This window comes from Macrobrachium nipponense, chromosome 35, assembly GCF_015104395.2.
Source record: "Macrobrachium nipponense isolate FS-2020 chromosome 35, ASM1510439v2, whole genome shotgun sequence".
NCBI classification, from domain to species: domain Eukaryota; kingdom Metazoa; phylum Arthropoda; class Malacostraca; order Decapoda; family Palaemonidae; genus Macrobrachium; species Macrobrachium nipponense.
In genome coordinates, this window is record NC_061096.1 from 39,579,038 (window position 1) to 39,606,537 (window position 27,500).

At 36.8% G+C, this 27,500-nt stretch overlaps 1 protein-coding gene across 4 annotated transcripts in view; it reads right to left on the reverse strand.

Moving 5' to 3' along the window:
- LOC135208662 (mucin-2-like) overlaps window positions 1-27,500 on the reverse strand; it is a 64,847-nt gene that overhangs the window by 14,292 nt on the left and 23,055 nt on the right. The window contains exon 1 of one of the 4 annotated variants that reach the window (XM_064241081.1): window positions 9,232-9,310. The exons of 1 other annotated variant lie outside the window; for it this stretch is intronic. The gene's annotated coding sequence lies outside the window, so the exon portion shown is untranslated. Of the gene's footprint in view, window positions 1-4,931; window positions 5,089-9,183; window positions 9,311-27,500 lie in introns of those variants that run through there. 2 more of the 4 variants (XM_064241082.1, XM_064241084.1) reach the window with 2 other exon arrangements.

The following is a 27,500-nucleotide window of genomic DNA, read 5'->3' on the forward strand; positions in this document are numbered from 1 at the left end:
CACTGTAGGCAGCTACTTGAGGTTCTTCACGGCGTCCCCTCGGCCCGTAACTCCAACCCCTTTCGTTCCTTTGACTGCACTTCCATTCATATTCTCTTTCTTCCATCTTACTTTCCACCCTCTCCTAACGAATTGTTTGATAGTGCGACTGCGATGTTTTCCTCGCGTTACACATTTACAAACTTTTTCCTGTCAATTTCCCCTCCAATGCTGACTGACCTCGTATGTCTCAGCGTTGGACGTTTGCCCTAAATTTTGTGTTGCATTCTATTCCTATTTTAATCAACTTCGTTCTGCGTCCTTGAAGTTGGCTGGCTAAAGACACTGTTTTTCGAAGGATATTTACACCATCTTTTTTGTCTCTCTCTCTCGAGTCGTCGTATGACCTAAATGCTGCCTTTCCAGGCCTGGTTCTCATGACAAGTTTTCCGCAAGTCACCATCGTCATAATCATCACCATCAAGAAGAAGAAGAAGAAGAAGAAGAAGATGATGAAGAAGAAATAGAAAGGACCGAGGAGATATAGACAGAAATTCAGACACGAAAGCAATTCGATTCCTTGAATAGGACTTAGATTGGATTTGTCCAAAGCTTTTCCCCACGGGGTAAAGGTCGTCTTTGAAAAGGCCCCTCTATTCATGTATATATATGCATATATGTATATATACATAGGTATACGTTTACTATGTATGTATACACACATATACGTAGACATGTGTATATAAATGCACACACACACACACACACATATATATATATATACACACATATATATATATACATATATATATATATATATATATATATACATATACATATACATATATACTATATATGTGTGTGTGTGAGTGCGTGTGGTACCTACGTGTTACGCCATATAGCGTAGCGAAATACAATTCAGAAGCGTCAATTTTTTGTTAAATAAATTCAGGCATTTCCGGTTAACAGTGAAAACCTCAAAACAACACGGGACTGATTTCAGAACTGGTAGAAAATAACTAGATTTTTTTTCTGTCTCTCTCTCCGTATCGTGGTTACTATAATTCCAAATGTACGAAACAGAAATTATTGTAAAATCTTAAAAAGATATTTAGTTTCTAACAGTACAAAGTCTGTAACTATAACTAGACTAAAGTGGTCATATATACGCACTTGCGCTCAGACGTGAATATCTTATAAGTATTTATTCATGAATAATACACTTCATTCATACGCTCAATTTGCATGTACATATACATACTCAATATCTCGATTGATCTAGTAAATGTTCTTTTTTTTTTCACTGTACGTATTTTCCTCTTGTAAGAACTAGCGCAAAAAAGGGCATTATAGCCTTCTGGCTTTCCAGCAAGTGTTTTACGGATTACTCTGCTAGTTCTACGCTTTTTTTTTTTTTTCTTTTTGTGGGCTGCATGAGGCCGGTAGTGCCTAGTAAGCGTGCGTTTACGCGTGTTTGTGTGCTTTTGTATACACATACACAAGCACACAAACATCTGTATATTTCTGTATATCTCGCTTGTATACTCTCATTCAAATAAGTCTAATATTTGCCCTGAGTTCTCTCCATATACCTCGCAATTTCTTCCTACTTCTATCATTTTTTTCGCATCAAGACAAACATCTTTTTATTCAGTCGTACCCAAACTGACTTCGTCCTCCAAATTTATCATATGCACTGCCATAAATAACACCGCAGTGTGACACACTTCTGCTACGATGGACTAAAGAAGGAACAGGTTCGCTCTGACCAGGAAGAAAGAAACCCGCCCTTGAGCACTCGACTCGACGATAATGCTCAAACCTGACTGGACCTCTGGCTCGAGGTCTGGTTCAAGAGCAGAAGAGTGTGTCTCCAGGAAACGTTCGCAGTTAATACAGGCACGTTCATACGGTCACTCATCTGTCAACGTTCGCGCTGGTGTATATTATCTGAATGAAGAATATACATATATAATATATATATAATAATATATATATATCTATATATATATATATATAATATATAATATATATATATATATATATTAGTATTATGTCCATAATAATAAGCTATATTCCTATATATATATATATATATATCATTAAGCTACAAATTGTCCTTTAATATCTAATTCGCTCTACCTCAGAATTAATATATTTTCATATTTACTAACTGAAGGGGAATTCAGTTAACATATGTGAAAATATATTAATTCTGAGGTAGAGCAAATTAGATATTAAAGGACATTTGTAGCTTAATGCGTATATACTATGAATCACGGTGATGTGATCAGACATATATATCTATATATATATTTATATATATATATATATATATATATATATATATATATTATATCTATATATATATATATATATATATATATATATATATATATATATATATATATATATATATATATATATATATATTATATATATATCGACGTCAAACTTGAAAGGGTTTACATTCGTTTGACAATTTTATAATTTTCATTCATGGACTTGACAAGTTCATTATTTCTTTCTCTTCTGTATATATATATATATATATATATATATATATATATATATATATATATATAGGATATGACAATATTTTCACAAAAAAATCATAAATCTATCTAACTGACCCGACTCTTAGCTGGTTAATAGTAGGTTATCTGGTGACACCAAAACAAAAGAAATCAGAGACGTATTCAAATTTTTCATGGAAATAATTACGTCAAGAATTACAGCGTGTTTCGAGATTTACATGAACTGCCTTTTCATTAAGTCTCTCTCTCTCTCTCTCTCTCTCTCTCTCGCTGTCACCAAGGATATGCTCACTTGAAATCAAAAGTTAGTCTTAAGAACTTGTTATTTTAAATTCACGACGGCACGAGAGTGCAGAATATTGGTTAACAACTAAATAACAATATCTAATACAAAACACTATTATATTAGTTAGATAACGGAAACTTTTTTTTAGAGAAAACTTCATACCTTGCTGGTTTTCCGGCTGCTGGAATATTACAAGTAGTTATTACGACACACGGTCTATATTATACGCTGCTACGGCGGATGTCGTCAATAATTAAAGACACACCCTACGCCCCCTTCAAGCTAGAGCTATCAAAGGGCGCCAGGTAGACGTATGTCGGTGTACGCAGATACTGAAATTCTGTCGTTAGGTCAAGAATATACGTCTAACGAGAGATTTCAGTTTCTAGACAGATATACGTCTAGAGAAGGAGTTCAGTATCTAGACTAGATGCTTAACTCCCTCGCTAGACGTATATTGGTCCAGAAACTTAACTCTCTCGTTAGACATGTCAGTCTAGATAATAAACTCTCGCTATGCGTATATCGGTCTACTCTAGATACTAAAATTCTCTCGCTAGACGTATACCAGTATAAACACTGAACTCTCTCGCTAGAGGTTTATCGGTCTAGAAACAGCTCTTTCGTTGGCCTTATATCGGTATAGATGCTGAACTCTCTTGCTAGACGCACATATATCGGTCTAGACACTGAAATTCTTTCGCTAGACGTTTATCGGTCTAGAAACTGAACTCTCTCGCTAGAAGTTTATCGGTCTAGAAACTGAACCTTCTCGCTAGAAGTTTATCGGTCTAGAAACTGAGCTCTCTCGCTAGAAGTTTATCGTTCTAGGTACTGAAACTTTCACGCTAAGACTTGAAAGATATATGAGCGCGGTGTTCTCTGATGACATAGTAATCAGAAGTGCGGAAGGTCTGAGTTGGGAGATGGGAATATGACTTCAGAACTGTATCAAATTAAAAATGTTATCCGTGAAATTAAGTTCAAAATTCAGTTCCTCCTTTTAGGGACTAAACAAAAAGACAAGGGTCACCCACAGCAGGCAATGATCGTAATTGCGAAACTAATGAAAGAAATGATAGATTTTCAACAATGATAATGGAAAAAGTTGATGTTGGTCGATACATAAGTCAGTAAGATACTATAAAATTTTTTTAAAGTATTTGAGGCAGACGGTAAGCCTTTCTTACATAAGTAAAGCCTTGGATTTAGAGTATAACTAATGTAAAATAAATAAATAAATACAAAAATCTGACATGGGAGATTCGACTATAGATATATCTTATCTGATCTCGCGATGGGCAAATGACAGATATTGGTGATTTGACTAAACGATACGTTACGATATTAAACTTCTTCTAATGCCATGATGTAGAAAATCGTGGACAAGAATTCTAACAAACTTGGGATCAAACGAAGAAACATAAAATGTAATACAAGGAACAATGAGGCTAACAATCGAAGGCAAACTATACTAGGTCTGAAAGTAGGATCTCTGGACTTCTTTGTAAGATTTAACTTTCCTACAAGAGTCACAAGACCAAGACCCATAATAATGAAGAGGCATCCAGGGTGGAAAGGGCGGGCCCGAAACACGAGTCTGGTGTGAGGCAGGAAGTGGTCCGGGCGAAGGGGTTAAAGGAATTATCATTACTTGTACCTGCTGAGACCAGATGAAGAGACCAGGACCAAGAAGACTTGGCTGTTCAGTGACCCCTCAGACGGCAACACCTGCGCGCAACGACACAGGGAAAAGCCAGGCGATTCGTTTTTTTTTTTTTTTCCTCTCCACTTTCGTTGTCATTTACTATTTGCACTTCCAGAGGTTATCGGGGATAAGTTGATTTCAAAATACGTCATTCATGGGGAATAGTTTCTTAGAATATTTTGTAAAATAACCTCCCTGATTTTAATATACGAGGAATAACATAAGCAATCTAGAACTAAAAATGACTAGGCCTAAGGAGGAGATTATCAAGCAAATTTACTAAAACGCATAAGCAATAGTTCGAGCCATGATAAATTCATTCAAAATCTATTTCAGGATGTCAAGTTACCACACCTGTTGCCTAGATGCTAAAAAGCGGTAAGATACAATTGGTGACGATCAAACGTTTTCTCGTTCTCACCGGTTTCTGCCTTTCTTATGGGCGCGGCTGCAAAAGAACGCAAGTCCTGCAAGATAGGTTGAAGTTAGAAGCTCCTAATGTTGTCCAGCAAGTCTCTTTTGCTCCGAACTTGAATTTGACTGTAGTCATAGCAACTCTCTCTCTCTCCGGTTCTTGAAGGGTTAATGAGATTCTCCTTCTCGGAATTTGTATTCCGCCTAGGACTAGCTTCTAGGGGGCAACAGTGAGCGGGCTGCAATAGAAAGCCACAGAAACAGACGAGGAAGAAGAACTGGAAACATTTTTTAAATCGGTTCTCTCATTATTCGCTGACCTCGCTTCAGATACCGCGAAGTCCAGTCATTGTGGGACAGACTTTCTCGCCGACCAGTTGTTTTTTATACATTTTTTTTCGGAAGATCTGCGAACAATCTGGCTTAGGAACATTGTTAATTTGCTGTGACGAACCAACGTGTACACCTTAGACCGATGTGCTAACATTTTGATTACTGTGTGTGTGTGTGGTTTCTAGTTAGCTTTAACTTTTCCTTGCCTGCTTTTTCTTTTATTATAAGCGAACCGATGTGTTAACCTTTTTTATTAGTGTGTGCGTGTGTGTGTGGTTTATAGTTGGTTTTAACTTTTCCTTGCCTGTTTTTTATTATAAGCGAACCAACGTATACACCTTACACCGATGTGTCAACTTTTTTTTAGTATTGCGTGTGTGGTTTACAGTTGGTTTTAACTTTTCCTTGTCTGTTTTTGTTGTTATAAAGGAAAAGAGTTGTAGCCGATTTCTTTATAAAATGATCGTTGCCTTTGTTACTACAATTCCTCGAGATTAATACGGAGGATGGAGTTCTGGTTAACGAAGCTTTATAATTCAGCCACACCATCATATTGCAAGGTTGTGTTTCTGTTCTATCCTGTTCTTTATTGTATTTCTCCTTATTTTCATTAAAAGAGACTTTTACTCAGTCACTACAAAAAATCTTCTATGATAAGCATTTAAACTCTTTATCGTAGCTCAAGTAGTAGAGAGTTCAGCTCTCAAACTGAAGAGCTAGCGTTTGATCCCTGAAGTAGATTAACAACTCAGTATCCCTCTGATGACTTGAGTAATGATTAAGGTGCCTAGTTATTAATAGACTGCTATGGGTCGCTGCTGGGATGGGAAGAGAGAGAGAGAGAGAGAGGAGACAACACAATGTACACGTTATTATAATTATCATAATGATAACGAAAAGCGAAGAACGCGGCCCCAGGTCTTGATTGAGTGAATCTGATCCAATTAAGAGATTTATTTCACAGGTAAATTAACTTGTTAGGGGCTTTGTACTTTTTGAATGCTGTTCGTTAGACTTGGCCATATAAAGACAGGTTCATTAGTAATTGAATTGCGGGAGAGAGAGAGAGAGAGAGAGAGAGAGAGAGAGAGAGAGAGAGAGAGAGAGAGAGAGAGAGAGAGAGAGGGTGGGCGGTGAAAATAACTACATAAAGTTATATATATGCCTAAATAGTTAGACACGCATATATATAAGCTGAGAGAGAGAGAGAGAGAGAGGAGAGAGAGAGAGAGAGAGGGTCGGAATAACTATATATGTGCCAAATATATATATATATACAAAAATAGTTAGACATCAAAGTTGAGAGAGAGAGAGAGAGAGAGAGAGAGAGAGAGAGAGAGAGGGGACGAAAATAACAATATACATGCCAAAATAGTTAGATACGCATATCAAAGTTGAGAGAGAGAGAGAGAGAGAGAGATGACGAATACAAAATAAATCATGCCAATAGTTAGATACGCATATCAAAGTTGAGAGAGAAAGAGAGAGAGAGAGAGAGGGGGGTGGGGGGCGATTGTTACCCAAAGGCATCCTCTTTAGTCCCTTTAAGGAGATTACGAGCTACGAAGGTTGAGGATCTCCCGCCCATCTCGGGCCATACTGACGGGACACCGGTTTGTTACTCAAGTCATAATCATAGCTTTCAAACGAGCTAACCCTTGGCCAGTTCATCTCGAGTTTTTTCCCTTTTTTTCGGTATATAATTTTGATCGTGCAATAACCTAACGGTTAGTCGAGTTATGCAATGATTCCTCCCCCCTCCCCCTCACTCCCCACAATCTCTCGTTATTTATGAAAAGAGGCCCGTGTGTGCGTGTGTTTTATATCCTTATTTGGGCCGTTGAATTTCATACCTGATCATGAAATAAGCCTCTTTTTTTTGTCTTAAGATGATTTTCTGGAAGAGCAGCATAAAAGACTTTATCAAGCCCAATCTCTGGAGAGAGAGAGAGAGAGAGAGTGAGAGAGAGAGAGAGAGAGAGAGAGAGTAAAAAAAAATAGAGGGGAAGGTTGATCAGTTTATATAAAACAGGTTTCATTCCGATGTGACGCCCTTTCTTAAAGGTGGCCCTTGAGTGTAGTAAGATGTCAAAGGGATTATGAAGCCTGGTGTAGACCCTTTTACCTTAACCCAGCCAACCGAGAGAAGTAGCCATAGGCCTGGGTCTTAAAGTACAACTGGCAAATTATCCCTGACAAAGGGTCAACTTAGGCCAGACAGTCATATATTCTGGACACCATTGAAAACCTCAGATAATTCCCATCTCGACTCCTTTCACATCATCTCTTAATTATTTGATTATTTTTAATCATCTCTCTGATGTTATCTACTGGTTACTTTCAATTACATTTCCTTAATAACCCTACTCTGTAATTCTCTCTTCGTATCTCTCCACCGCCTAAAGGTGTTAATGATTAAATTTATCCTCTTTTGTAAGTGTGATTCTCGCTCATGAACCAGACTTAATCGCTGGGTGCTGGAGAACTGTTGGTGGGCCTTCGAGATTTCATTAACGATAACTTGCCATTCGCGTGTTCATTTCTGCCCATCTGAGAGGATGATTATTTTTACGGTAGTTTCCTCGATTACGGCGAGATCGAACGAATTAATTAGAAGTCAGAACGAATTCATTTCCAACCTTCTACCCGGGCGCGTTTGTTGTGGCTTATGGGGAGGCAGACGCGTTCCAAGCGGTTTTTGAATTTCAAGTTCAGGGTCTTCTATTCGTATACGAACGTCTGTAGGTATTGATTACTTGTTACTGTCTTTACCTCCTTTTGTACGTAGTTCTGTTCTTTACTGTTATTTAACCAACCTTAAAATTCGTCATCGTGCGAATGCTGACAAAAGATAAAATACAAAAGCTTATTTTTCGCAATGAAAGGTGCTGATTAAACATGTCTGTGTGTTTGTGCTAATTTTTTTCATATTCTTACACAGCCATATACGCGAACAAGGGCATACTTGCTTTGTATGTATTTACATGATCATTATAAGCCAAATTCTGACGGCTGGTTCATTTAGGTAATTAAGACAAGATAAAGATAAGATCAGCACAGTTTCTTACTTCAATCATTTATTATCTCGCTATACTAATTCTGTACTAATTGAACACCAACTCGCAGTGATAGCAAGAATCAACAAACAAAAACAACCACAGAAACGGGGAGGAAAGATCGCACCTTTAGCTAACTCCCCGACAAAAAATGATCAACTTCCTGAAGACGACCAGAAAAATTGAGCAATGGGACGATTGCCCTTGGGTACCCCTCAGACAGATTCAGCTCGTAAGGCTGAATCAAAACGCCCCGGTCGTGAAGTCAACGACCGGTGTGGATTACGGGCACTGGACGAGCCTCCTACTACTGGCCTTTCCCCACCCAAATGCCCACCTGTAGGAGACAAGTGGGTCAAGGCATGAACGTCGGGTACTGCGAGACAGTGAAACGGAAAAGGAAAATGTTTCTGTTCAATTCAGGTTCATTTCTTTATCAATGTTTCTTTCATATGAATATGGTTGTATTATTTGATTTGCACGATCTATTTATTTTTCTATTACGGCGCTATTCCAGGCAACAAACACTGGCTTTAAATGAGATATTTGTTTTCGTCAACAAAACTATACAAACCTTCACTTATTCCACAGGGAAGGATCTCACACGAAACACAAAGCACTTAAAACTGACAGTTATCGAAAGACAGACCAAACAATAAATTGAAAAAGCAGAAAAGTCATTGCGTGAAAAAATCTCTAAGAAATGACATAAAATACCATGAACGGAATCACAGTCACAAGCACAATAAGGAAATGCAAGCATAAGGTCTTGCTTCACAGTTTTTTTTTTGAGAAAGCACTGTCCGGTACAGGTAGGCGACAGAAGGAGAATGAGCAGCCTCTGTCAACCTCAAGTTTCTATCTATTCACCTTTGTCGCTCGATAGACTGATTCTCCGTCTTCTCGTTTTCCGCTTACCGTGTGTTGTGAGCTGAGCAGTTCCTTAGCGAGTGGCTACAGTGAGATCCACAAAGCTATACTCCTGGTCTCGTCTACCTGCCGAATGGTTATACCTTTGCACGCACTGACGCACGAACACCCACGTGTGTGTACGAACTTACGAACTTGCATGCATCATCCTGAACTCCTCATTCCCCCCCTTTTTTTTATATATATATTCTGACGCATTCATTTTTCTTTAACTGCATTCCTAATTATGCTGGTTTAATCAAACGCGTTTGGCTTTCTTAGGGAATGTTATAGAGACCCTCACTAGCGGTGTCTGGCAAGGTGACTTTTCGATCTTCCGTCTTGAGTTTGGAACAATATGACATTTTCTTTTCCTTCTAATTCTCCTCTCTGTTGCTGATTTTATCTTTTTCATATTCTGACGCATTATTTTTTTCCTTTCTAAAGGCTTTCCTACTATTTATACTCGTTTAATCAAAAGCGTTTGGATTTCTAAGGGAATAATGTTGACTCTCACTAGCGGTGACTGACAAGGCGAGTTTTGATTTCCCTTTCTGTCTTTGGAAAATAGAATAATTCTGAATAGTTCCGTTGACGCATAAAGATACAAATATTCTTGACGGGTTGAAGGCTACGCAGTTCAAAAAATAAATGATTCTGTGCCGTAGTGTCAAAACCAGACGCCCAGAGACGATTTTTATCTAGCCCTGGCGATGGTCTGGAACATGTAACTTCTGCGTTTGTTAAAACATCAAAGGCCTTTTATTCGTAATGATTTGAGCTTAAGCAAAACTTAAACATTCCAAACAAAACTTCCCTTTACCTAGTCAGTGAAGAATCTTTTGATAATACCAGTCGTGTAATGAAGTTTTGATAATTGTAATCGTATAACGATAACGTTTTGATCATGAAAATTGTATAATAATAATGTTAATATAATGACAATCGTGTGATGATAATGATTTTGATAATGATAATGTTTTGATAATGAGAATTCTTTAATGATAATGTTTAGATAATGAGAATTCTTTAATGATAATGTTTAGATAATGCCAGTCATATGATGATAATGTTTTGATAATGATAATCGTATAATAATAATGTTTTGATAATGGGAATTGTATAATGATAATGTTTAGATAATGCCAGTCATATGATGATAGTGATTTGATAATGATAATCATACATTGAAAATGTTTTGGAAATGATAATCATATAATGATAAGGTTTTGTTAGTGAGAACTGCATAATACTAATGTTTAGAAGATGCCAATCGTATGATGATAACGTTTTGATAATGATATTCCTATAATGAAAATGCTTTGATAATGAAAATCGTATAATGATAACGTTTTGATAATGATCATCCTACAGTGATAATGCTCTGATAATGAAAATCGTATAATGATAACGATTTGATCATGTTAACCGTATACTGATAATGTTTCGATAATGCTAATTGAATAATGATAATGTTTCGACAATGTCACTCGTACATCGATAGCGTAATGATTGTGCTAATTGAATAACGATAATGTTTCGACAATGTCAGTTGTATAGTGAATAATAACGTCTTGACATCGACAATTGTATAATGTTTCGATAATGCTAATCATATAATTATGTTTTCGATAATGACAGTCGTATTATTACTCGTTATGAAGACACTCGCCCTGCTATCAATTCATACACTACTAACCTAACATTCTTGGTCATTTTTCTTACAGACTCATACATACATATATACATGTACACATACATACATACAAACATGTGCGCGTCTCTAAAAGCAAAACATGTATTTTTTTATACTTTTTTTTCTTCTTTTGTTTAAACTTGTAAAAATGAGATAAATATGAGTTCTGAATTTCTGTGACGGACGGTTGCCCCACCCTTCATAATTTGGAAGGATTCCAACTTGATTGGTTTTACAGATAGTTTGCACGAAATCTTTGCGGATATTGAGTGCGCTGAATATTAAATAGTAATGTCTACTGATACTATCTATATCTATATATATATATATATTATAATGTAGATAGATGTATAGTATAGATATATATATATATATATTATATACATCACCACATGTATATAAGGTATATATATATATCTATATATATACATACACACACATGTATATATGTATATATATATATATATATTATATATATATATATATATATATATATATATATCTTTTGAATTGATAATAGAGTGACAGTCTTCATAAAGAGTAATTATACGATGAATTTCCCTTTATGATAATGATGCGACTGGTATTACTGGTATTATCGAAACATCATTATATATGATTAGCATTATCATATAATGTAGATAGCAAAACGTTGTTATTATACGATTTTCATTATCAAAACATTATCACCATACGATGATAATGTTTATATATAATATATATATATATATATATATATATACATATATATATATATATATATATATATACATATATATATATATATATATATATATATATATATATATATATATATAAAGACACGCACACACATATAAATAATAGAAACATTTACGGTAATGACATGTATATATATGTATATACGTGTAATATACAAATACATACATAAATAAAAAAAAATAAATATATATACATATACAACCATACATACATAAATACATGCATACATACATATATTAGCTTATAAATTTTAAATCTTCAAGCATACAGCACTTCTCTCTGGAGTACTGTTGCACAATCTAGTCTTCACACACGCCAGAGAATGATAATTCGGGACCTGTTGTTCCTGCTCTGTTGTTACCATTCGTTAGATTATTTAATTCTGTTGATAATCGGCTGAATATAAAAGATTCACTTTTTTTTTTTTATTAAAGTATACTCATATCTTCTGTCTTACGTTCAGGCAAGCCTTTTGTGAAATCTAGCCTTTTGTTTTGTGTTTATTTTTTTCTACTTGTTATTTATGTTCATTTTGTTTAGTTTTGTTTGGTTATTTTTGTTACTATCTAAATTTTTTACTTATTTTCTGTCAATTGTTAATTTCTTTATTTTCTAATTTTTCCTTACTTTTTGTTATATATATGTTAACTTTGTCATTTTTTTTCATTCTCTGTTTATCGTACCTATTTATGTGGACAACTTTCTCGTATTTTCTCTAATAACTCGTAATAAGTCTCTATTACTATGTTATCATTATGTAAACTTTTAACTTATTTTAATTCTTTCTGTATTTTCGTACCCATTGTGTGTTTGAATTTCCCCGTATTCTCTCTAAGAACTGGTAATAAGAGCCTCGGATAATTTTCTGAAACCTACGATAATCATCAACATGTCTGTCTGCTGTTGGCAATTTTGAAATTTTTCTCGCTGAAAAAAAAAATATATATTATAATGTCCCTTGTTGAGACAAGAACCACATACAGGTTTACTAAATATTGTGCTTCTTCGTACATTAACCTCTAATCTTGGCTGTCACTACAGATTTTTTTAGGGCACCTTCAAAATGCCTGACATATACAACGATAACAATCATGGCAGATGTCTTTTTTTCTCTCTTTTTTGTTCAGACTCGAAGACTCGATTACTTGATGAGGGAAATCATAGCTGTTCTAGTAATTATATGATGCTATTTTGCTTCGAGTGTCAGAATGGCTGATGTATAATATATATATTATATATATATATATATATATATACATATATATACTATATATATATATACACTATATATAATAATATATATATGTATATATATTATATATATATATATATATATATATATCTATATATATACACACACATATAATATATATATATATATATATATATATATATATATATATATATATATATATATATATATATCTATATTACAAAGTTCTTGACATACCAATCCAAAGTTGGAAACTATAGATTAACGCTCTATCATATATTAAAAATTGTACAGATGCTATAAATCCCTTTTGATCTGTCATGATTTCCGATGTATTAGTCATTCGCGAATGTCATGAAATGTACAGACTACAAACAAATATAAAGAGATAAAAAGTAAATGAGAATACAACTGCAGACAAGAAAAGCACTCAAGAAGCCTAGAGAACCTGCAAAATATCACTACTGATTTATATATATAAAAAAAGTAGATACTTGACCGAAAATAGTTCGATATTAATTTTTAGTTAAGAAACAATATTCTTTTTAACACCATGGAACACCAGTGCACAATTAGATTAGAAAATGACATTAAACGTGGTAGATAGACGACCTTCTGAGACCTTTTGAACACCTTTTAATTGTAGATCTTTTCATATGTAAACAAACTGACATGATAAATTGTCAAAAGCTTGTCTCAATCTCTCCTATATCGATAAATTAAATCCAATAGAATTATAATTGCCGTTTATCATATGCTAGTGAGACCGTAGATTTTAGCCCGTTTTAATATACGTTAAGGTAGAAATATGATGTTTACAACTGATGCGTGAGGGGAAAAGATTGCTCGCGTCCTGAGTAAGCTGGAAGTCAGATCACGCCTTGTTTAGTTTCTCATTCTTATTTTATTTGTGCACGTAACCTGGAAACTAAAACATCTCCCAAATACAGCCTTGTTTCGCCAAAGAAAATTAAAGTAAATACGTTATATTTTATTAGAAATAATTTTTCTGTACTGTTTAACGTGGATATTTTTTTTTACGTTTTAATTCTAATAAATAAATCATACATACCCTATCCTAAAATTTCTGCATCTTTAACTCAACGAGAAACACCTTTTTCAGAGCTTTTTAGCTTTTCCATAAGGCTTTCCAACCGCCCAAAAAGAACAACAACAGCAAGAACAACAACACCAACAGCAACTACAACAAAGTAGTTTGGAGGATTACTCCCCGAGTAAGCGAAAATAGAAATTTACCCCCTTTCCCCCCAAAAAAAAAAACCTAATGAGTAAGGCATGGTCTTTACCCGTTGCTCTGAAAGGACGTTGCTATCAGTCCCAGCGACAACTTGATGCATCTCACCTACTCAATGTGGAGAATAAAGTGATTGTCGTTATCTCCCAAGCTAAAAGAAATAATCCTTGATTTTTTTTAGGTCGTAGGTAACGTTGGTTATATCCAGTTTCATCAGATAATTAAAATGAAAGTCTGACGATTTTATTCTCAATGATTGTCTGCCATCAGCTGAATTCATTTTTCACTGAAGTTTCAAGGCGTTGCCTCACAGTATAAGGTATTATTATTATTATTATTATTATTATTATTATTATTATTATTATTATTATTATTATTATTATTATTATTATTATCATTATTATTATTTTATTATTGATTATTATTAATTAATTAAAACACAGATCTTAGAAAGAAATGGATTATAAATGCACTGTCCACAGTCACTGACAATCATATTATGTTTTCCATTCTGAACCACCGGATTTTCCAAAAGAAAAAGTAAGACCTGGCAACTCATACATTAGTTCCCGCGACAGGCACTCCAGCTTTTGAAAAAGGAAACCAAACGTTGAAACGAGGAGGAGGAGGAGGAGGAGGAGGAGGAGGAGGAGGTCTTTTATCCCACTCCCTCATCCATTCCTTTGCCTCAGCCTCGCTCGGTGCACTTCAAAGGTTAAGCCGGCTGTCAAATAGTTAAATAAGTTTCCGTTCTTTTACTTGACGTTTATTAAGATAAGAGAAATTCAGAAAATTGTTCTTTACCGGTTTTCAGGCCTCTCTCCCTCACTCCCTCCCCTCCACCTTATACCGTAAATTAATATTCCCGATGAATGACGTGAGTCTAATTTTTCCACAGAGCCTCATTATAAATTCGATCAACGGTTGTGACCGTTAATATATAGACCCTCTTCCTCCTTGTATTTTAATGATTTACTTACATGTTCTATCTATTTATTTCTCAGTTTGTTAATTCATTTTGTCTTTCCTTATAACTGGCGTCTTCTTTCTGTATTCTGTATTTCCTCATACCTTCTGTAACTTCTTACAAATGAACACCATATTCCTTGGAATTCTGAATTCAGAGTTCAATGGCCCCTGTAGACTTATTCCACATGAATAGGTTTCATCTTCTGAATAATAATGATAATAATAATAATAATAATAATAATAATAATAATAATAATAATAATAATAACAGAAAGAGAAGAACTGGAAAGGGAAATGTCACACGACAACGAATTACACGAAGACGAACTAAGAGACGATGCCACAGAAGACGACAGGGATGATGAGGTATCAAACAACGACACACGAAGAAACACCGACGAAGTAACAGAGAGGACGGAATAGGTAGAAAAGATTAGACAATGGATGGAGCCAGATACAGAGAAAACAAAGATCTCCTCCATGAAAGCCTACAACACCAAGAAATTAAGGGAGAAAACAAGTGAGGTCAATGAAATAATGGGCATAATACACACCACCAGTATCACAGAAACAAATAACTTGGCATATGCAGGAGCAAGATTAGTAGCAGAACTGATGGGGATTCGAACACCAACACCACCAGCACAACCAACCCAACAGAAACCAAAACAGCAACCTCCTTGGAAAAGGCGCCTGGAAAAGCAAATCATGGTGATGAGATCTGACATGAGTAAACTGAAAGAGATGGCAGAAAAAAGGCTAAGAAGCAAGAAAACAAGGGAGGAACTCAACGAGACATACAAAGTACAAGAGAGGGGACTAAACAACACAATAGAAGATGTAAAACAGAGGCTTAAGGCCAAAGCACATAAGATCCAACGGTACATGAACAGGAATAAGGGATACCAACAGAACAAACTATTCGGAACCAACCAGAAAAGACTATACAGCCAACTAAAAGACAACCGCCAAGAAATTCCTGAAGCCGAACATGGCTCCAGGAAGTCAAGGAAGAAGAAACAGGGAGAATAAAACAAAGATTCACAGAAATCACAATAGACACAGTCAGACACCAACTAAAGAAAATGCCAAACTGGAAAGCCCCAGGTCCCGATGAAGTCCATGGATACTGGCTCAAAAGCTTCAAGGCCCTACACCCACGAATAGCAGAACAACTCCAGCATTGTATCTCAAATCACCATGCACCCAAAAGGATGACTACAGGAAGAACATCCTTAGTACAAAAAGACCAGAGTAAGGGAAATATAGCCAGTAACTACAGGCCTATCACCTGCCTACCAATACTGTGGAAGTTACTAACAGGTATCATCAGTGAAAGGCTATACAACTACCTAGAGGAGACAAACACCATCCCCCACCAACAGAAAGGCTGCAGAAGGAAGTGTAGGGGCACAAAAGACCAGCTCCTGATAGACAAAATGGTAATGAAGAAGAGTAGGAGAAGGAAAACCAACCTAAGCATGGCATGGATAGACTATAAGAAAGCCTTCGACATGATACCACACACATGGCTAATAGAATGCCTGAAAATATATGGGGCAGAGGAAAACACCATCAGCTTCCTCAAAAATACAATGCGCAACTGGAATACAATACTTACAAGCTCTGGAATAAGACTAGCAGAGGTTAATATCAGGATGAAGTTTGGAATAGAAAAATGCGCCTTAGTCAACATACAAAAAGGCAAAGTAACGAGAATTGAAGGGATAAAGCTACCAGATGGGAGCAACATCAAACACATAGATGAGACTGGATACAAATACCAGGGAATAATGGAAGGAGGGGATATAAAACACCAAGAGATGAAGGACACGATCAGGAAAGAATATATGCAGAGACTCAAGGCGATACTCAAGTCAAAACTCAAATCCGGTGGGCAGTGCCAGTAATCAGATACAGCGCAGGAATAGTGGAATGGACGAAGGCAGAACTCCGCAGCATAGATCAGAAAACCTGGAAACATATGACAATGCACAAAGCACTACACCCAAGAGCAAATACGGACAGACTATACATAACACGAAAGGAAGGAGGGAGAGGACTACTAAGTATAGAGGACTGCGTCAACATCGAGTGAAAAACAGAGCACTGAGGCAATATCTGAAAAACCAGTGAAGACGAGTGGCTAAAGAGTGCATGGAAGAAGACTAATAAAAGTAGACGAAGACCCGAAATATACAGAAGACGACGGGTGGAGAATGACAAACAGAACAGAGGACTGGCACAACAAACCAATGCACGGACAATACATGAGACAGACTAAAGAACTAGCCAGCGATGACACATGGCAATGGCTACAGAGGGGAGAGCTAAGAACCAGATATGTTCAAAGAACGATAGACGGAAATAACATGTCTCCCATATGTAGGAAGTGCAATGCGAAAAATGAAACCATAAACCACATAGCAAGCGAATGTCCGGCACTTGCACAGACCCAGTACAAAAAGAGGCATGACTCAGTGGCAAAAGCCCTCCACTGGAGCCTGTGCAAGAAACATCAGCTACCTTGCAGTAATAAGTGGTATGAGCACCAACCTGAGGGAGTGATAGAAAACGATCAGGCAAAGATCCTCTGGGACTATGGTATCAGAACAGATAGGGTGAAACGTGCAAATAGACCAGACGTGACGTTGATTGACAAAGTCAAGAAGAAAGTATCACTCATTGATGTCGCAATACCATGGGACACCAGAGTTGAAGAGAAAGAGAGGGAAAAAATGGATAAGTATCAAGACTGAAATAGAAATAAGAAGGATATGGGATATGCCGGTGGAAATCGTACCCATAATCATAGGAGCACTAGGCACGATCCCAAGATCCCTGAAAAGGAATCTAGAAAAACTAGAGGCTGAAGTAGCTTCAGGACTCATGCAGAAGAGTGTGATCCTAGAAACGGCGCACATAGTAAGAAAAGTGATGGACTCCTGAGGAGGCAGGATGCAAACCGGAACCCCACACTATAAATACCACCCAGTCGAATTGGGGGACTGTGATAGAGCAAAAAAAAAAAAAAAAAAAAATTAATAATAATAATAATAATCAACCGGGTGATCCGTAAATTTTCTTAACATTAAATCATTTTTTTTTTTGCAACTGGTACTACATTCTGTGCTGACATGTTCCACATGAATAGGTTTCGTCTTCTGAATAATAATAATAATAATAATAATAATAATAATAATAATAATAATAATAATAATAATACCACCCAGTCGAATTGGAGGACTGTGATAGAGCAAAAAAAAAAAAAAAAAAATAATAATAATAATAGTCAACCGGGTGATACGTAAATTTTCTGAACATTAAACCATTTTTTTGCAACTGGTACTAATTAATTTCTAAGCTGAAATGGCTTACAATAGAAAGTATTAAGAGAAGTAACAAGCAAATCTGGCTTTAAATCTTTCTTATTCCGCCAAGGACTTCCTTCAGTTGCTCTTGGAACATCACTCGTTTATCAATGAACCAATTTACACCCAATTCACATTCATAACAAAGCGTCGAAGATGACATTGACGACAAAGGCGAACTGATTGATAGCCTTCCGATCTTTTAACTGATTTCGTGGGCGATGACTAATCACTGCTCTAGACTCAATGGCTTACCCGAAGGATTTGTTCTTCGGACAATTGGTGAAAGGTGAAGTTGAAGAAGTTGGACAACTATCCTTATTTTACTTGTGATTTTATTAAGTTAATATTTCCTTTAAGGTCGAGATTCATTTTCCCGTATTGGTAAAAATGACGACTTCAGTTCGTACTAATATTGCTTAGACATCGTTTCTGACGTCGTGGTTGTGACGTGCCAGTTCTCGTTAGAAGAAGAAGAAGAAGAAGAAGAAGAAGAAGAGGAGGAGGAGGAGGAGAAACAAGGCGTGATCAGACCTCCAGCTTACTCGGAACGCGAGTAAGATTTTCCCTTTACGTATAGTAGTAAACATTATATTCCTAATTTTTCCCGTAAATCAAACCGCGGTAAAATTTACGGTCAAATAGAACCTTGCTTCACCAACGAAAATTAAAATATATACGCTATATTTTATCAGAAATAAGTTTCATGTAGTGTTTAACATGTACATTATTTATTTTTTTACATTTTCATTCTGATAAATAAATCATAAATATCGTATCCTAAAATTCCTGTATCTTTAACTCAACACGAAACACATTTTCAGACCTTTTTAAGGTCTTCCGCAGACCTTTCCTACACCCCCAACAAGAACAAAAAACAAGAACAACAAAGTAGTTTGTAGGCTTAACTCAGGGATAGCAGGAAAAAAAAATCTCGAGCATAAAAGGAATCCTCTATCCGATATCTGATACACATTTTCCTATTTCTGCCTTTATAAGTCTACAGTACCTTCTAATGGGAAAGTCAAAGTGGTTGAATATCGTAATATCGCACTAAAATTGCAAGTGAATCGAGATAGTACGCAGAGGTGTCAGCTATAGTAGATTCACATCAACCGTGCATTTGATGTCTAGGCCAGTCCCTTACGGCGCTCCTGATTGGCTGTTGATAAGGCAATCACAGGACTGGAAACTCTCAGTCTCTCTCGAGAGTTCACACGGTTAGGATCTACGTTCCACCTCTCCTGAGGGATGTGTCTTTCAAAAGTATCCCTCAGGGGAGGTGGAACATACATCCTGCCTCTGTGAACTCTCTCGAGAGACTAAGGGTTCCCAGCCCCGTGATTGGCTTATCAACAGCCAACCAGGAGCGTGGTAAGGGACTGGCCTAGACATCAGATGCACGTTTGATGTGAATCTACTATAGGCTTTACGATACAGGAAGAAGCTATTGATATTTGTTGAAGATTAAGCACAAGAAAGATATGAGTCTTGCTGGAATTTCATAGATGTCCTTGACGTCTTGATCATGATAATAATTACATTTTAGCGGATCAAGAAAAGCATCCCCGGTTACTTTGGTTACGTGAACAGTGTCAAAGAAAATCTGAGCTTTCCCTTAAAATAATTCACTGATTCATAATACTTTAAATTAGAAGGACGGAAATAAGATTGACCAAAATTAACATTCATTACCAACAGTTGCCCTTATCCCAAAACTTCTTATTCTAGACAAATAAATAAGCAAAACCTCAAAGCCACGAGCCACTTATGAAGCCTCCATGTAATACGCATAAACTTTCGGGTCCCAAATCGCTTGATGAACAATACTACCCACGGAGGTACCTACTAGACATCTTTGTCGAGTCGCATAGTAATGAAGGTCTCTCTCTCTCTCTCTCTCTCTCTCTCTCTCTCTCTCTCCATATCGTGCAGGTCTTTGTCTTGCATTTTCTCTCTGCAAGCGCTGGGGACCATATCCCAGACCCATGCTGCAAGTGATGAAGAGCTCTCTCTCTCTCTCTCTCTCTCTCTCTCTCTCTCTCTCTCTCTCTCTTGCTGGTCGCCCCTTCGCATTCCGTCTGCAAGCGCTGGAGACCATATCCTAGACGCATGTCGCATTAAACTTGGGAGGCGGAACCCAGCACAGCTCAGGTAAGAGACCGCACAGGTATAACTATTTTTAATACATTATCATCTTATTCTCTTGTCCTGCTCTGGGGGAATCGTCTCTCTGCAACGATAATGCCTTTTTACACATTCAGAACAGTTTATTTCCCTCGCAACTAATTTCGCAACGTAAGAGACAGGAAACACGCCAAGTCTATCAGTAATGTTTTCGAGTTCTATTAGGTGTCAGGTGTTTGTAATTAATCACTTACGCTTCATAAATACGGGTTTCGTGCGCCGGACCTGGTAACGAGGGGCTTTGAATCTGTCTGAAGGGGGCAGTGGTTTATTGAAATTCAGGTCCTTGCAGGATATTAGACGCTAAATGACATGTATTATGCATAGGGTGTAGAAGCCTGATGCTATTCAAGTAATCTCGTTGGAACTGTACATTCAATGGCTTCGGGAATCCTCTATAACAAGCTTATACAGTTAGGTGCAGGTATATACCGGTATGCATAATAACTGTATAATTATAGGTTTAACAGGTGTTGTTTGCTAACTTTTAAAACTCTACAACACTCAGTGGCTTAGGGAATCCTCTATAACAAAATTATACAGTTAGGTGCGTGGATATACAAGTATGCATCATTTATACAGCTATGCATAATAAATGTATAATTATAGATAGTTCAACAGGTGCTTTTGTATACTATTAAACTGTACATTCAATGGCTTACAGAATTCTCTATAATAAGCATTATACATATAGGTGTGTGGATATACAAGTATGCATCATTTATACAGGTATGCGTCATTACTGTATATAATTATAGGAAGCCTAACGGGTGCTGTTGCTAACGATTTAACTCTGCTAATTAAAAAGGAATTTGCATTTACCTTACTCAGCCTTCAAGATAAAGCCAGAACACTATTTACTAAAGATATTTGTCTAAGCAAATTATGACGAAATCTTTTGGCAAGGAATAATTCATTTTATAAGTATGAAAGGCTGAAGTTATAACGATGACGATAATTATACCTTTTTATATTTGCTATACAATGGAAATTCATTTGCAAAGTTTGCAAAGTTGAAATTCAAAACTTAATTATCGAAAAACAAAAGTATAAAATAACGTGATCTGTAAATTAAGGAAAAAAAATTATTAACAGGAAAATACAAGATAAAGTAACGGGATCTGTGAATTAAGGAAAAAAATGTAAAACACTGACACAAAGTACATTGAGTGAACGGTTTATATCAAGGGGGGGCGGGGGGGCGGGTGAAGAATCCTGCCCCTAACACAATCAACAATTCGTATGTTAATGTGGTAGGGACGGCATCTCGAGAAATCTTCTAATCAGTGTTATCTTTTTGCCTCACTTGGCCAAGGGTTTCTTGGGGCGTATGCATCCACACACACACACGAACGCACACACGCACATAAATATGCATAGCAGGTGGACAGACAGAAGACGGAATAGGGTTTGTGTTAAGGTTATACTATAACGGTGCTATCATCTACTGTCCGCTTACTTTGGTTCACACACACACACACACACACACACATATATATATATATATATATATTATATATATATATATATATATAGATATGGAATAAGCTACAGATGTCTTTTAGTATCTAATTCGCTCTACCTCGGAATGAATATTTTCATATATGTTAACCGAAGGGGAATTTTTTAGTTGATAATAATTTCGTCGGCTCCCAGGCGCGAACCTAGGAACCAAGAAATCAGGACTTAGTACAGTGAGGCGCCTTTAACCGGTTACAGACGCCTCACTGTACTAAGTCCTGATTTCTTGGTTCCTAGGTTCGCGCCTGGGAGCGTCCGACGAAATTATAATCGACTAAAAAATTCCCCTTCTTTTAAACATATATGAAAATATATTCATTCCGAGGTAGAGCGAATCAGATATGAAGGACATTTGTAGCTTAATGCGTATATATGAATCACGGTGATGTGCTCAGACCCATATATATATATATACTATCATATATATATATATATATATATATATATATATATATATATATATATATATATAAAGGTTTTTGCCACGAAGGAAAAAAATGAAAAGCGAGATAGCCAAGCACTTTCGGTCTAATAAAGGGTCGCACTAGACCGAAAGTGCTTGGCTATCTCACTTTTCATTTTTTTCTTCGTGGCAAAAACCTTTATTTATACATAGCATCACGGTTTATATACTTCGTGATCAAGTTATTCATATATATATATATATATATATATATATATATATATATATATATGCCTTTTTTCTTAATTAAAACTTGACCTCTAAGAGCAGCATCAACAGAGAGAGAGAGAGAGAGAGAGAGAGAGAGAGAGAGAGAGAGAGAGAGAGATCTAAGGATACCTAAAAACCGGCAGATATGATAAACAGCAGAGGCATTAGACATTCTTCGTATTCCAGTTGCATTGCGCATTCCATATCTCTCCACCGGCTCATTATTCGTGCATTCCTAGGAATGCAAAGCCTTCTGGCGACATTGTTCCTATTCTCTTCAATCCCAACATTTCATTAGAATAAATAAACTAAGTTCCAACAGATTCAATTCAATCTCGTTTTCTAAACCATAAGTCTGGTTCAGTGTCCGAATCTCGGTTCTAAGTTACTTCAAACTGGTCTGGTCAGTGGCCTTAGACCAGCATTCATTTTAGCCCCTGTTTTGCATGCAGGGTCCGGAAGCCTGGGCAAGATATTGCACGATTCATGCAATCTGTTTATCTGGGAAATAAATCCACAGTTATGTGTGGGTACAAATACATTTTAATAGTTCTCCATTTCAAGACTCATGCTACTGTGAGTTATTATTTTTAGTATGTTTATCATCATCTTACAAATATGACTCCAAGATAATTTTGTAGTCTTTACTGATAAAAATCCGACGAACTTTTGGTTCTAAGTGAGAAGAAGAAGAAAAAGAAGAAGAAGAATAAGAAGAAGGAGAAGGAGAAGGAAATGGAGAAGGAGGAGAAGAAGAAGAAGAAGAAGGAGAAGGAGAAGGAGAAGGAGAAGGAGGAGGAGAAGAAGGAGAAGGAGAAGAAGAAGAAGAAGAAGGAGGAGGAGGAGAAGAAGAAGGAGGAGGAGAAGATGAAGAGAGGGCGGAGGAGTGAAGGAAAGGAAGGAAGGAAGGAGGAGAAGAAGAAGAGGGAGAAGGAGACCTTACCTTACCTTACAGACCTTACATCTTGTTCGGGTTGCCCCAGGTCCCTCAGTGTGAGGCACCTCTAATGTCTACCAGAGAGTTGCTAGTACATCTTCCGGTATATTTTGCATCTTCCAATCTTGGATGGTCTGGGATGCAGTTTAGATATTTGTCGAGCTTATTCTTAAACACATCTACGCTCACTCCTGATATATTCCTCAGATGAGCTGGCAACGCATTGAATAGACGCTGCATTATCGATGCTGGTGCGTAGTGGATTAATGTTCCTGTGTGCTTTCCTTATTTTTCCTGGTATATTTTTGGGCACTATTTAATCTACCTCTGCTTGCTCTTTCTGATATTTTTAGTTCCATGATATTTTCTGCTATTCCTTCTATCTGTTTCCATGCCTGAATTATCATGTAGCGTTCTCTTCTCCTTTCCCAGACTATATAATTTTAAGAATTGTAGTCTTTCCCAGTAGTCTAGGTCCTTAACTTCTTCTATTCTAGCTGTAAAGGACCTTTGTACACTCTCTATTTGTGCAATATCCTTTTGATAGTGTGGGTACCATATCATATTGCAATATTCAAGTGGACTACGAACAATATGTTTTATAAAGCATAATCATGTGTTTCAGCTTTTCTTGTTTTGAAGTGCCGTAACAACATTCCCATTTTGCTTTACATTTTGCCAACAGAGTTGCTATTTGATCATTGCATAACATGTTCCTATTCATCATCACACCAAGGTCTTTAACTGCTTCCTTATTGTGATGGTCTCATTATTAGGTCCCTTATATGCATATAGCTTCTTTCTCTGTCTCCATAATTATTGATTCAAATTTATCAGAGTTAAATACCATCCTATTTTACCTCTGCCCAATCATATACTTTGTTAAGGTCTCTTTGTAGAGCGTTCCTATCTTCATCACAAGTAAGTTCTCTACTTTATTCTTGTGTCATCTGCGAAACTACTCACTACCGAATCCTTAACATTATTGTCTATGTCTTCAATCATAATAACAAACAGTATTGCAGCTAACACCGTACCTTGCGGCACACCGGATATTACCTTGGCTTCATCCGATTTCTCGTCGTTTGCAATAACTATCTGTTTTCTGTTGTGTAAAAATTCTTTTAACCATCTTCCTACTTTATCCAACGATATTGTGTTTTCTAATTTTCTTCGCTAATATATTATGGTCTACTTTATCAAAAGCTTTTGCAAAGTCTAAATAAACCACATCTGTTTCATTTCCGCTTTTCATATTTTTGAATATGTTTTCACGGTGGACTAACAGTTGGGTTTGTGTACTTTTTCCGGGTACGAAACCATGTTGTCCTTTATTAAACAAATTATTTTTTTATTAAAATGTTTCATAATATTTTTCTTCATTACCCTTTCATCACTTTCATTATATGTGATGTTAGACTCACAGGCCTATAATTACTTGCCTCTAGTCTTGATCCACTTTTGAAAGTAGGAGAAGAAGATCCACTTTTGAAAGGAGGAGAAGAAGAGGGAGAAGGAGGAGGAGAAGAAGAAGGAGGAGGAGGAGGAGGAGAGAAGAAAAGAAGAAGAAGGAAGAAGGAGAAGAAGAAGAAGAAGAAGAAGAATGAAGAAAAGAAGAAGGAAGGAGAAGAATAGGGAGAAGAAGAGAGAGAAGAGGAGGGAAGAAGAAGAAGGAGGAGAAGAAGAAGAAAGAGAAGAAGAAGAACCACTGGTTAAAATGTTATTCTTTGTATTACGAGGAAACTTCACGAAAGCTTAAGAGAGTTCTGGGAAGGAAAAAAAAAAAAAAAGACAAAAACAATTTCTGTAAACAACCTCGTTTCTGCTGAGAGAGTCGGGTCAATTTAGCTTTAAGGGTCTGAAATTATTATCTTGGGAGATAACAGCGCTGCGAGGTTGCTTCGTTCGAATATACTTCGACAGTGGGTATGGGGGAGGGGGGAGGGTGATGGGGGAGTGTGGGGGGGTGGGGGGGGTGGGTTCGGACAGCAGCAGCAGTCGGGGCGAGAAAGTCCTGTTCTAGAGGCAAATGAGGCCAAGTAGGGATGGACCTTTATTACACAAGAAACAGGAAGTCTTAGCCGACCCTTCGGAGAGAGAGAGAGAGAGAGAGAGAGAGAACCTTGCAGATCGAGATGTACCAAGAAGAAACCACCAAGAAGGATCATAAGGGGGTCCCTCATAAAAGGTGTAAAAAAAAAAAAAGGTCCGTAGGTGAGATGCATTCCCAAAGAGAACGAAACGCTTAAGAGGAAGAAAGTTTACAGGCCCCAGCAGTTTTCTCTCACTCCTCCCTCCATCTCTTTCTCCCTTCGTTACTATAGTCTGTTTTGAAAGGAAAAAGCTGATGGCGAAGAGGGAATACACGTCTAATTTTTTGCAGAGAAAGACGACCTATTTTATGAAAGGATGTTTATCCCTGCGTTGCTATGCTGTGAAAAGATGCTGTTACTGCCTACCGAAGAAGATACATAGTCCAAAATCGACTTCACTGTTGATAATAGAACGCCTCGGTGGTGTGGTCGGTTTGGTCTTGGCCTGCCACCTCGGTGGCTGTGAGTTCGATTCTGGTGATAGAAGATCACTCTCGTCGTAGTTCGGAAGTCACGTAAAGCCGTTGGTCTCAGCAACGCAAAAACGCCATGCAAACAAATTATCGATTATAATAATAATCAAAGTTCGATGATTAGCTACTCAGAAACGACGACAAATCAATCCAAACCTACTCCTTTCTAAATGCTAATCGTGGAGAGGCAAAGCAGAGTCTACATACAGCCAATTCTTCCATCTTCTCTCGGTATCGGGAAGCGATCTCCTGACGTCATCGGAATACTAATACTTAAAATGGGCGAATTATCATCCAGTCCTGGCTACGCTTATTCAAGTGCTCGGGTGTTCGGGGTTCCGACATGGTTTAATGAATCCTCTGCGCGTGCGCATTAAAACATCATACCTTTTTTATTTTTTTTTAAATTTTTTAAGTTCATTAATGTATAAGGTTGCTGCAAACGCCACTGCGATTTCAGCTAGACTTATGAACGGATAGCTTAGGAAATATAATATCTGACTCATTATTGTATAAGGTTTCTGCACAAGCCACTGAGATTTGACCTTTGAAAATGTTATAAAATGTTATCTTTTAGCTTAAGAAATATAATATTTGGTGAACAGGATTTTTTTCCCCACGACGAAAAATTCGACGGAGATAATTTCTGATATTTTCATCTTATAAGAAGATAAAGTTATTAACTAGCCAGCGCGTCTTGTATATCTAATTTTATAACTTTTACGACCTAAGTTTAACAGCCAAGAATTTTATTTAGATTGCAGTAATAAACAAGCAAAAAATTGCGCCGAAGTTTCTTCAGCGCAATCGAGTTTTCTGTATATCGTATAATCAAGGCCACCGAAAATACATCTACCTTTCGGTGGTCTCGGTATGATGCTGTATGAACCGCGGCCCATGAAACTTGAACCACGGTCTAGCGGTGGACTGGCCCATAACGTTGCAAGACGCACGATTATGGGTAACTTTAACCTTAAATGAAATAAAAACTATTGAGGCTAGAGGGCTGCAATTTGATTTGTTTGATGACTGGAGGCTGGATGATCGACTTAGCAATTTGCAGCCCTCTAGACTCGGTAGTTTTTAAGATCTGAGGCCGGGCAGAAAAAAAGTGCCGACGGACAGACAAAGCCGACACAATAGTTTGCT